The sequence below is a fragment of the Magnolia sinica genome, chromosome 9, assembly GCF_029962835.1.
Source record: "Magnolia sinica isolate HGM2019 chromosome 9, MsV1, whole genome shotgun sequence".
Taxonomy (NCBI): Eukaryota; Viridiplantae; Streptophyta; class Magnoliopsida; order Magnoliales; family Magnoliaceae; genus Magnolia; species Magnolia sinica.
This window is the reverse complement of record NC_080581.1, coordinates 13,125,559-13,135,932: the sequence shown is the minus strand read 5'-3', so window position 1 is coordinate 13,135,932 and position 10,374 is coordinate 13,125,559. Positions and strand designations below refer to the sequence as shown.

Sequence of the window (10,374 nt, the reverse complement as noted above, 5' to 3'; positions counted from 1 at the left end):
TTAGGTTAAGGTTATAAGTTTAAGTTATAAGTGTAGGTTATAGGTTTAGGTTTAGGTTAAAGTTATAGGTTAAAGTTATATGTTTAGGTTTAGGTTATAAGTGTAGGTTATAGGTTTAGGTTTAGGTTAGGTTATAGGTTAAGGTTTAGGGAATTGAGTTTAGGTTTTAGGTTAGGGAGTTGAGATTAGGATTAGGTGTAGGTTTAGGTTTAGGGATTTGAGAATACGTTAAGGTTTAAGTTTAGGAAATCGGGTTCGGGTTCGAGATTGGGTTTACATTTGGGTTTTAGGTTTAGGTTTAGGTTTAGGTTAAGGTTAAGGTTAAGGTTTAGGTTATAGGTTTTGGGATTTGAGAATAGGTTATATATTATAAATTCTTTATTTTCATTTACATTCGCAAATACATTCATCATCCATCCAAGAAAATCGAGACAGGTGAAAGATACACATAAAAGAGCGGACATGAAAAAAAAAGATTGGTAAGAAAAGCAGTAGAATCTCACTCTGCCATGTATGAGATTGGTTCATAAGAGTAAGGTGGATTGATCATTTTAGGCTGACCATTGTAATTTTATCAGGAACCCAAATGAGGTTTTTTAAAAAAAAGAAAAGAGAGAGAGAGAGAGAGAGAGAGAGAGAGAGAGAGAGATCTTTACTTAAGGTATTTGGAACCCCCAGTATTGCATTAGCTCACCCATTACAATACCAACTGAAAAATCAAGATGTATCTAAGCGAGTTGACGCATGTAAGGCATGTTGGAGACTTGGTTCATGAAACAAAGGTGACTGATAATTGTACTGTGGCCTTGGCAATTTTAACTAGAACCCAAATGCATACAACTCTTTTGAGTTCCAAAACTATCAACTCACAGGCAGGAGGGTTATCACCATGTCTCTTTGTTTTAAACTAACCCAACTGTTCACTCCCCAAGTATAGGGTTGTGATGTAGTAATAAACTCGGTAAGACCGAGGTCGAATCCACAGGGACTGAAACTTGTACGTTTCCTGAAACTAGGTAGTAATAGAATTAGCCTAAGATGCAATCAAAATCAAATGTAAATTGATGAATAATGGGGAGAGATTAATGTAAAATTTTAAGGAATTCAGAGGAAGAAAACTAGGGATTCAGAGGATCCACTTGTAGAGATCAGGGAGAAATTATGCCTGCTTCAGAAATCATGGAATTTAACTAGACTTCCTTTGATATAGTTTTCAAGAGGTGAAAGGTGTATGAATTAGAATGGATTCCATCACCAAGCCATGCCCAGGAGACAAAGTAAACAACAGAATTAAACTAATTACCAACCAACCAACAATGTATGAGGATCAGGAAGGGTACTGTCATCCTACAATGCCCATGAGACAATGATGAACAACAGGGGTTCCGGACTACATAAACTTAAAAAGAGAAAAGAAATACTCAAAGCCATTGCAAACCCATTGTAATTTTCAGTCACAACAGACCATAAAAGACTAAAAAAAATATTCCTTTAATAATCAACTATATCAAATTCAGTTTAGAAATTTAAATTAAAGGCATAAAGTAGGTTCTCCCATCTCGCTACAGGCTTCACCTCTTAGCCCGAGCTAAGAGATTTAGCCACACATGATATGGGCTAAGTCTTAAAAAAAATAATAGAAATATAAAGGAAAAGAAGAAGAAAAAAAACCAGAACCGAGCACCCCTTGCAATCGTCCAAGCCCTGCTCCTCACGTTCCCGTTCCAGCCTCCAAGAATGCTCACGTTCCCCAGCCCTTCCTCTGCCTTTCCAACCACGCCCGCTCCAGCAGCCGATCCGTTTTCCTTTCCACGTTTAAAACCTTCTCCACTCCCCCACCGAGAGTCACCGATCTCCCTCCTTATAGAGCTGTCCTCCAAGAGCTGCTGTAGAGTCCCACCAGAAATAGGTTGCGGAAACAGTCCTTACGCAGCCAGGAACGCACGTCCCTATTTTTCGCAGCAAAACAGCCTCCGTTTGATTTGATTTTGCGGTGCGAAATCAACATATTTGTTGATTCTGACACCTTGGCTAGAGCTATGACCATCTGTTGAAGCATGTGGATGGTCTGGATAATCAATCCGACGGTGATCAGGAGAACACAGGGGCCCACAGCGTCCCGAATTTTTCGGATTGCGTGAACAGAGGCACGCACGTCCGAGCGTTGTACTGCTGGTGGGGCCCACAGTATAGTTTTTAGAGAAATCCACCCCGTTCATTGGATTCCTGACGAAAAACTGGTCAGGAAGGGTGGGTTTTCTTAAAATTCTGCATAGCCCATTGTATCAGATCCCTTCACCGTCCATCTTGCTTTTGGACGATCAAGAATGGATCTCTGGGACTTTTGGAAATTTGCCACCTAGGCATGAATGATATGGCCCTTGTGATTCTCATGGACTGTCTGGATTAATCATCTGGACCATGATGGTGGCCCATAGAGATCGAACGGCGCCCCTGTTTCACGCCAGAAGAAACGGACGTTCCGTCTTTTGATTGAGAGTCGGTGGGGCCCATGAACACTGTCATAAAGTAAATCCACTCCGTTCATTCGACTCGTGGCGAAAAACCAGTAAGAAACGTGCACTTTTTCTTGATTTTAGTGTGGCCCACCGTATCTTCTACTCCGCCGTTCATTATGCATTTAACGGTTAGGATTCTGCAACATCTTCCATGACCTCAAGAGGCCACCTTGGTGAGGTAAATACCCCACCTATGCACACAATGGACGGTCCCGATCAGTTATTTGGGGGAGGAATGGGCCCCACTGAGAGGAACCGGCGGACGGCGCCAGTACGCTGTCCGTGTTTGAATTGAAGAGAGAGATCGACGTCCCTGTGTTGCCATGTAGTCTTAGTGCAAAAAGTGTACTATGTACACTGTATGATGATTATGAGAAATCCACACCATCCATCTTGTTCTTCTCATGATTTAAGGCGTTGAGACCGAAGATGAGGAGTATCCAGAGATCAGGTGGGTCCCAGATCAGTAAATTGTGGGCTGATCTGTCCGTTGGGCCCCTTCCACAGCGATCCAATGGATGAAAATTTATGTGTACGGTTAATTTATGACCCTCAGGCCATGTATAAAGTTTTGAGCTGATCGGATGGCGAGAACCCTGTGATCTTGCATTTTAGACGTCTTTTGGGCCACTTAAGCTCCAATTTCTTGATTTTCTTGAATCCCTGGCATGCACATCCGTCGATCTTGGTCTCCTGGGGTCCGTCGCTTGCCTTGGTGATTTCAGACCGCTAAATCCATGCTTTTAGTACCTTTTTCCCAGTCCAGGCTCGTAAACACGCCCTGCAACACAAACACGTTTTAAATCGGGCCGTTAAACAGTATCATGTTTGAAAACCCAGGTAATAATAGGGTCTGATATGCAATATTTGACCCTTAACACAACCCCCAACCAGCATTTTGCTAGTCCCAGCAAAATATGCGAAAAGTAAGTTGAGAATTATAGAACAATTTCTATAAACTCGAGAGATTTATGAAAAACAATTCAGATATTTGAATTCTAAGATTCATGAATGTTGGCATTACTTTCTCCTAGAATCAAACTCACGGTACTTCATAATCAAGCTCAAATATTAATCCATTAATTAGAACAATTCTAAATATTGAATTCCATGGATGTATAGTCTAATCTCGACTTGTCAACATTAAGATTCACCTCGATATTTAAGGATATCATTGGTAACAACTAAGAGAATTCACGATAACCCAACTTGGCTTACACATTATCTTTTTATTCTTCTAATTTTTGATTTTTTTCATTAGAAGTAACGCCAAGAAGAGGGATCAGATCCTCACCTATAGGGAGCAAACCTAAGGTAAAGACTGTACACCCAACTTTTTCACATATCATTCATGGAGAATCGAATCCTCACCTATAGGGAGCAAACCTATGGTAAAGACTGTTCGCCTAATCCATTCGATTTCTCAAGTTGGTTCCTTTCATGTTTAGTGATTACCAAGTTAATCCTCTAATATCGAACTGAAACCTTAATATGCAAGCGAGATGTGTCCTGCGAATTCATGACTCAATCAATGTTTACAAATTCTAATAATGGATTAACAATTCAAACTTAGCTGTGAAATTTAATAGATAACTGAATCCAAGAGTCATGAAGTACCAACATCACGCATCTTGAAATTCTAAGTGCCCTAGATGGCCTGTCAAAATCACTTCGATTTCATCAGAAATCCTGAAAAATTAAAAATTTTCACAACTTTTGCTCAGGACCAAGAAAACACTGATTAGGAAACCTAATCTCCCACCCCCAACCAAAAATCTACATTGTCCTCAATGTAAAAAGAAATAGACATGCAATGCACATGAGACAACGAAAAAATAGGAGTGATGGAAAGATAGTACCTGGACGAAAAGAATCAAGAGGCATTCCAACGATAGCTACTAAAGAGCGGGTCAGCACAAGAGAGAAACCAACAAAAATAAAATAAAAATAACAAAAATGAAATCCTACCTACACTACTTTCGCAGGTACTCTCGATTGCATTTAGCATATGCAACAAGCCTTTAAACCCCTAGGTTACCCCTAGTGGACGAGTTGTAGTCTCGTGAGGGTTTACAGCAATGTTACCCACAAACATTGAACTAACTAATGATAAAAATGAAATGTAATGAAGAACTGGGTTGCCTCCCAGGAGCGCTAAGTTTACCGTCTTCAGCCAGACAAATAAAGCAACTACCCTAGTCCTAAGAAAACAGGAAACCTACCTATACCTCCATCAGACTAGGAGATCAATCCTGGTAAACAGGATCAGTCAGAGGCATGGACATGTCCTCTAAATCACATTTCTCGACAAATGGTTTCAATCGATGTCCATTGACTTTAAACTCCTTGCCATTGTCGGGATCTCTTATCTCAACGGCCCCATGCGGAAAAGCAGTGACAACAATGTAAGGGCCGGTCCAACGAGATCGAAGCTTACCCGGAAAGAGATGTAATCGAGAATTGTACAAAAGGACCTTCTGACCAGGCGTGAATGATTTTCACAAAATGTGTTGGTCATGAAATGCTTTCATCTTGTCCTTATAAATTCTCGAATTATCGTACGCATCATTCCGGATTTCCTCAAGTTCATTCAATTGAAGTTTGCATAGCGAGCCAGCGTTGTCCAGATTGAAATTAAGATTTTTGATCGCCCAGTACGCTTTATGTTCCAGCTCCACAGGCAAGTGACAAGCTTTCCCATAGACAAGTCTAAAGGGAGACATTCCAATAAGGGTTTTAAAGGCAGTACGGTATGCCCATAAGGCATCGGTCAATCGGATTGACCAATCCTTACGATCAGGGTTAACCGTTTTCTCCAAAATGTGTTTAATTTCCCTATTAGAAATCTCAGCTTCTCCACTTGTCTGTGGATGGTATGGGGTGCTCACCTTATGAGAGATACCGTATTTCTTCATTAAGCTCTCGAATGGTCTATTACAAAAGTGTGAGCCCCCATCACTAATGATGGCTCGAGGCGTTCCGAATCGAGAAAGGATGTTTTCTTTTAGGAATTTAATGACCGTGCGATGGTCATTCTTTCGACACGGAATCGCTTCGACCCATTTAGTGACATAATCCATGGCGAGCAAAATATACAGATTCCCAAATGATTGGGGGAATGGTCCCATGAAATCAATGCCCTAGCAATCAAATGCTTCAATGATAAGGATGTGATTCAAAGGCATCATGTTTCGACGGGACAATGCTCCCAATTTCTGACAACGCTCACAAGCTTTGCAAAACTCATGAGTGTCCCTAAACATAGTGGGCCAGTAAAAACCACACTGCAGAATCTTGGCCGTGGTCTTTTTAGCAGAAAAGTGACCACCACAGGCCTGTGAGTGACAGAAGGAGATGACGCTCTGATGCTCATCGTCTGGTACACATCTCCTTAGGATTTGGTCTGGGCAATATTTAAATAAATAAGGATCATCCCAGAAAAAGTTACGCACCTCGGTGAAAAATTTCTTCTTATCTTGCGCAATCCACTGTGTCGGTATGGCACCTGTAGCAAGATAATTAGCAATATCAGCGAACCAAGGTGAATGGGAGACTCTGAACAGTTGTTCATCAGGGAACATGTCGTTGATATGGGGTGTCTCAAGGGACTCAGAGGTATTAAGGCGAGAAAGGTGATCGGCCACTACATTCTCTACTCCCTTTTTATCTTTAATTTTCAAATCAAATTCTTAGAGTAGAAGGATCCATCGTATCAAACGGGGCTTAGAATCATTCTTAGAAAGAAGATACTTAAGTGCCGCATGATCTGTGTAGATAATGATCTTGGATCCGATCAAGTAGGACCTAAATTTGTCCAAGGCGAACACTACAGCTAAGAGTTCCTTTTCCGTAGTCGAGTAGTTCACCTGGGCAGAATTTAAAGTTCTACTTGCGTAATGAATGACGTAGGGCCTCTTATCTTTTCTCTGGCCTAGGACCGCCCCAAGAGCATAATCAGAAGCGTCGCACATAAGCTCAGAAGGAAGGCTCTAGTCGGGTGGCTGCATGATAGGTGCAGTGGTTAACGTGCCCTTAAGCTTGGTGAAAGCTTCCTGGCATTGCTCAGTCCACTCGTACGGAGCATCCTTTTGAAGAAGAGTGCATAAAGGACGAGAGAGGAGACTAAAGTCCTTTATGAATCGCCTGTAAAATCCTGCGTGTCCTAAGAAGGATCGCACATCTCTGATGTTCTTAGGTGGTGGTAGGTTAGAGATAAGATCGATTTTTGCCTTATCTACCTCGATTCCCTTGGAAGAGATGATATGCCCAAGGACAATTCCCTTCTGAACCATGAAATGGCACTTCTCCCAATTAAGTACCAAGTTCTTTTCTTCACATCTTTTCAGCACACATTTAAGACTTTCCAAGCACTTGCTGAAAGATGGACCGTAAACAGAGAAATCATCCATGAAGACCTCTAGATATTGCCCTACCATATCAGAAAAGATACTAAGCATATATCGCTGAAAGGTGGCAGGGGCATTACATAGTCCGAATGGCATCCTTCGATAGGCAAAGGTGCCGTAGGGACATGTAAATGTGGTCTTTTCCTGGTCTTCAGGGGCTATCTCTATCTGGTTGTAGCCCGAATACCCGTCAAGGAAACTGTAATAGGAATGACCAGCTAACCTTTCCAGGATCTAATCAATGAATGGTAAAGGAAAGTGGTCTTTCCTCGTGACGGTATTCAACTTCCTGTAGTCAATGCACATTCTCCAACCAGTAGTGACTCTAGTTGGCACGAGTTCATTATTAGCATTGGCTACGATGGTGATTCCGGACTTCTTAGGGACCACTTGAGTTGGACTCACCTATTGACTATCAGATATAGGGTATATAATACCCACGTCCAATAGTTTAAGAACCTCGGCCTTAACCACTTCCTTCATGTTTGGATTTAATCTACGTTGTGGTTACCGAGCGATTTTTGCATTATCCTCAAGATATATGCGGTGAGTACAAATTGAGGGATCGATTCCCTTGAGGTCCGCTATCGTCCATCCCAAGGCTCTTTTATGCTCAATGAGAGTAGATATAAGCATACTCTCCTGTTCTTTCTCCAGGTGGGCAGAGATCACCACCGGGTATGTCTCATCTTGACCTAAATAGGCATATTTCAAATCAGAGGGCAAAGGTTTTAGGTCAAGCTTCGGCGGCTTGAGGTTAGACGGTAGAGGCACTACATCGGTTTGTGGCAATTCTTCAAATTGTGGCCTCCACCGGTTAACTTCAAGTACCGGTGCAGTATCAAGCAGGGCACACGTCTCCCTAATCATGTCATTATCAAAATCATGGGAGTGGGCCAGGCACGTCTCCAGATGGTCAGAGGATAAGGTCAGCGGTGTCGTATCTTCCACGAAAGAGTCAATCATGTTAATGTCGTGGAAATCGTCATCATCCTCTGAGTTGTTGCCGTTATTGAAAAAAATGTTTGACTTCAATGTCAAATTTCCAAAAGACATAGTCATGACACCATTCCTGCAATTGATAATTGCATTTGATGTGGCAAGGAATGGGCGACCAAGGATGACGGGAATCTGAGTGCTCATGTTATTGATGGGTTCGGTGTCCAGGATGATAAAGTCTACAGGGTAGTAAAATCTATCGACCTGGACTAACACATCCTCAATTATCCCTCTTGGTACACGAACAGAACGATCAGCAAGTTGTAGTGTGGTTAGGGTGGGTTTTAATTCACCCAAACCTAACTGTTTGTATACCGAGTAGGGAATCAGATTGACGCTCGCTCCTAAGTCAAGAAGTGCGTGATCAATTCGATGGTTCCCGATTACACATGATATGGTTGGGCTACCGGGATCCTTGAATTTCTGTGGCACGTCTTGCTTCAGGATGGCACTCACTTTCTCAGTCAAGAAGATTTTCTTTTGAATAATTTTCCGTCTTTTGGTCGTGCATAAGTCTTTCAGGAATTTGGCATATGAAGGAATCTGTTTAACGACATCAAGTAGAGGAATGTTGACTTTCACCTGTTTCAACACCTCTAGGATATCCTGAGAGTTAGAGAGAGGTTTTGGTGAAACCAACCGTTGGGGGAATGGAGCAACTGGCTTTTCTAGAAGTTCCGGTTCTACTTTTTGTGGGGCATCACTGGATCCATCATTGTTGTCCTCTTCTGGTTCTTGAGGCTTTTCGGGCCTAACCGGAAGAGTTTTATCAATGATCTTCCCACTCCTAAGAGTGGTGATGGATTTAGCATGCCCCATCTGATTTGAAGAGCTGGGATCGTTATTCTCGTACTGCGGTTTAGGATTGGGGAGAGGTTGTGCAGGAAGCATCCCCTTTTCTATAACCGTCATATGAGAATCTATCTTTTGCATAAAATCTGTAATTCCCCGCACTGCCTGAGCCAGCTCTTGTATGGGATTTTGAACCGGTTCCTCTTGAGGTTTCACTTGATTTGGATTTTGATTGAAGAAACCTGAAGGAGTAGCCGTCTGTCCATTCCTCCAACTAAAGTTTGGATGTTTTTCCAGCCAGGGTTGTATGTATTGGAGTTAGGTCCAGTAAAAGGTCTTTGATAATTATTTACGGGATTGGCTTGTTCATTCAACACTCCTCGAAAGGCAGGTATTGTAGGACAGTTTTCAGTTGTGTGAATGTTGCAATCACAGATGTCGCAAACAATTTCATTGACCTTATCCTTCTTTCCTTCCATGGCCTCAACTTTCCTTATGAGCGTAGTCACTTTACACTTGAGATCATCCTCTTCTTTCAAGAGATATAATCCACCTTTCTCCTTTAATTGAGTCGGCCTAGACGTGGTGTTCGACTTTGGGTAATAGTCCCAAGATTGTGTTTTTTCAGCTAAACTGTCGAGGTAGTCCCATACCTCGTCGACATCTTTATTAATGAACTCTCCATTATACATTGTCTCGACCATTTGGCGCATGGAAGATGTCAGTCCATCATAGAAAAAATTTGTAATGCGCCACATTTCAAATCCGTGTTGTGGGCATGAACTGACCAAATCTTTGAACCTTTCCCAACATTGGAAGAATGTTTCATCTTCCTTTTGGGCAAAGTTCATGATTGCTTTTCTAAGGGTAATCGTTTTATGATGTGGGAAGAATTTTTTTATGAATTCCCTCTGCATGTCGTTCCATGTGCCAATGGATCTAGGACGCAGTGAATGTAACCATGTCTTAGCTTTCTCTTTTAAGGAAAAAGGAAAGAGTTTCAGCCTAATTGTATCCTCAGATACATTAGGAAAACATAATGTAGCTATAATCTCATCAAACTCTTTCAAATGTAAATATGGATTCTTTGATTCAAGTCCATGGAATTTGGGAAGGAGTTGGATAACTCCTGGCTTGATGTCCATTTGTCCTGTGTTTTCAGGAAAAATCATACATGAGGGCGTACTCACTCCCGCCGGTTGTAGATAATCTCGTAAAGTACGAGGCGGGGGTGCCTGTTGCACCTCATTTTCATCTTGGGTATCCTCCACCCTGGGTGGAAGTAGAGGAGGTTGGTCTTCAGCCATAACCTCAGTTAACTTAGGGGATTTCGAGCGGTGTCTAGTCCTGCGATGGATAGTCAACCCCTCAACCAATCCTCCTTCAGTCAAGAGACGTCGAGTGTTGTCACGGGCCCACTTGGGCATGAAAACACTCGCAGCCCTCAATTAAAAACCTAATCCTAAGAAAGGAAAAGAAAATCTAGAAAGAAAGAGAGAGTTGGAAAGAAATTACCAAATTGAAGCCCCTAAGTTAAGGACCTGCAAAATAAAACAAAAATAAGTTAGATTCTAAAAAGGAGAAAAACAATCCTTTAAAAGAAAGATAACAGTAAACTGATTTCTAAAAGAAAGTGGAAACTTCTAAAATAAATTAGG

General features: G+C 41.8%; 1 non-coding gene across 1 annotated transcript; it reads left to right on the top strand.

Moving 5' to 3' along the window:
- The first annotated feature begins 9,478 nt into the window (after positions 1-9,478).
- On the top strand, positions 9,479-9,585 carry LOC131257103 (small nucleolar RNA R71). The gene has a single exon (XR_009177122.1). It is a non-coding gene; the product is annotated as a small nucleolar RNA R71 (small nucleolar RNA).
- Positions 9,586-10,374: the final 789 nt, after the last annotated feature.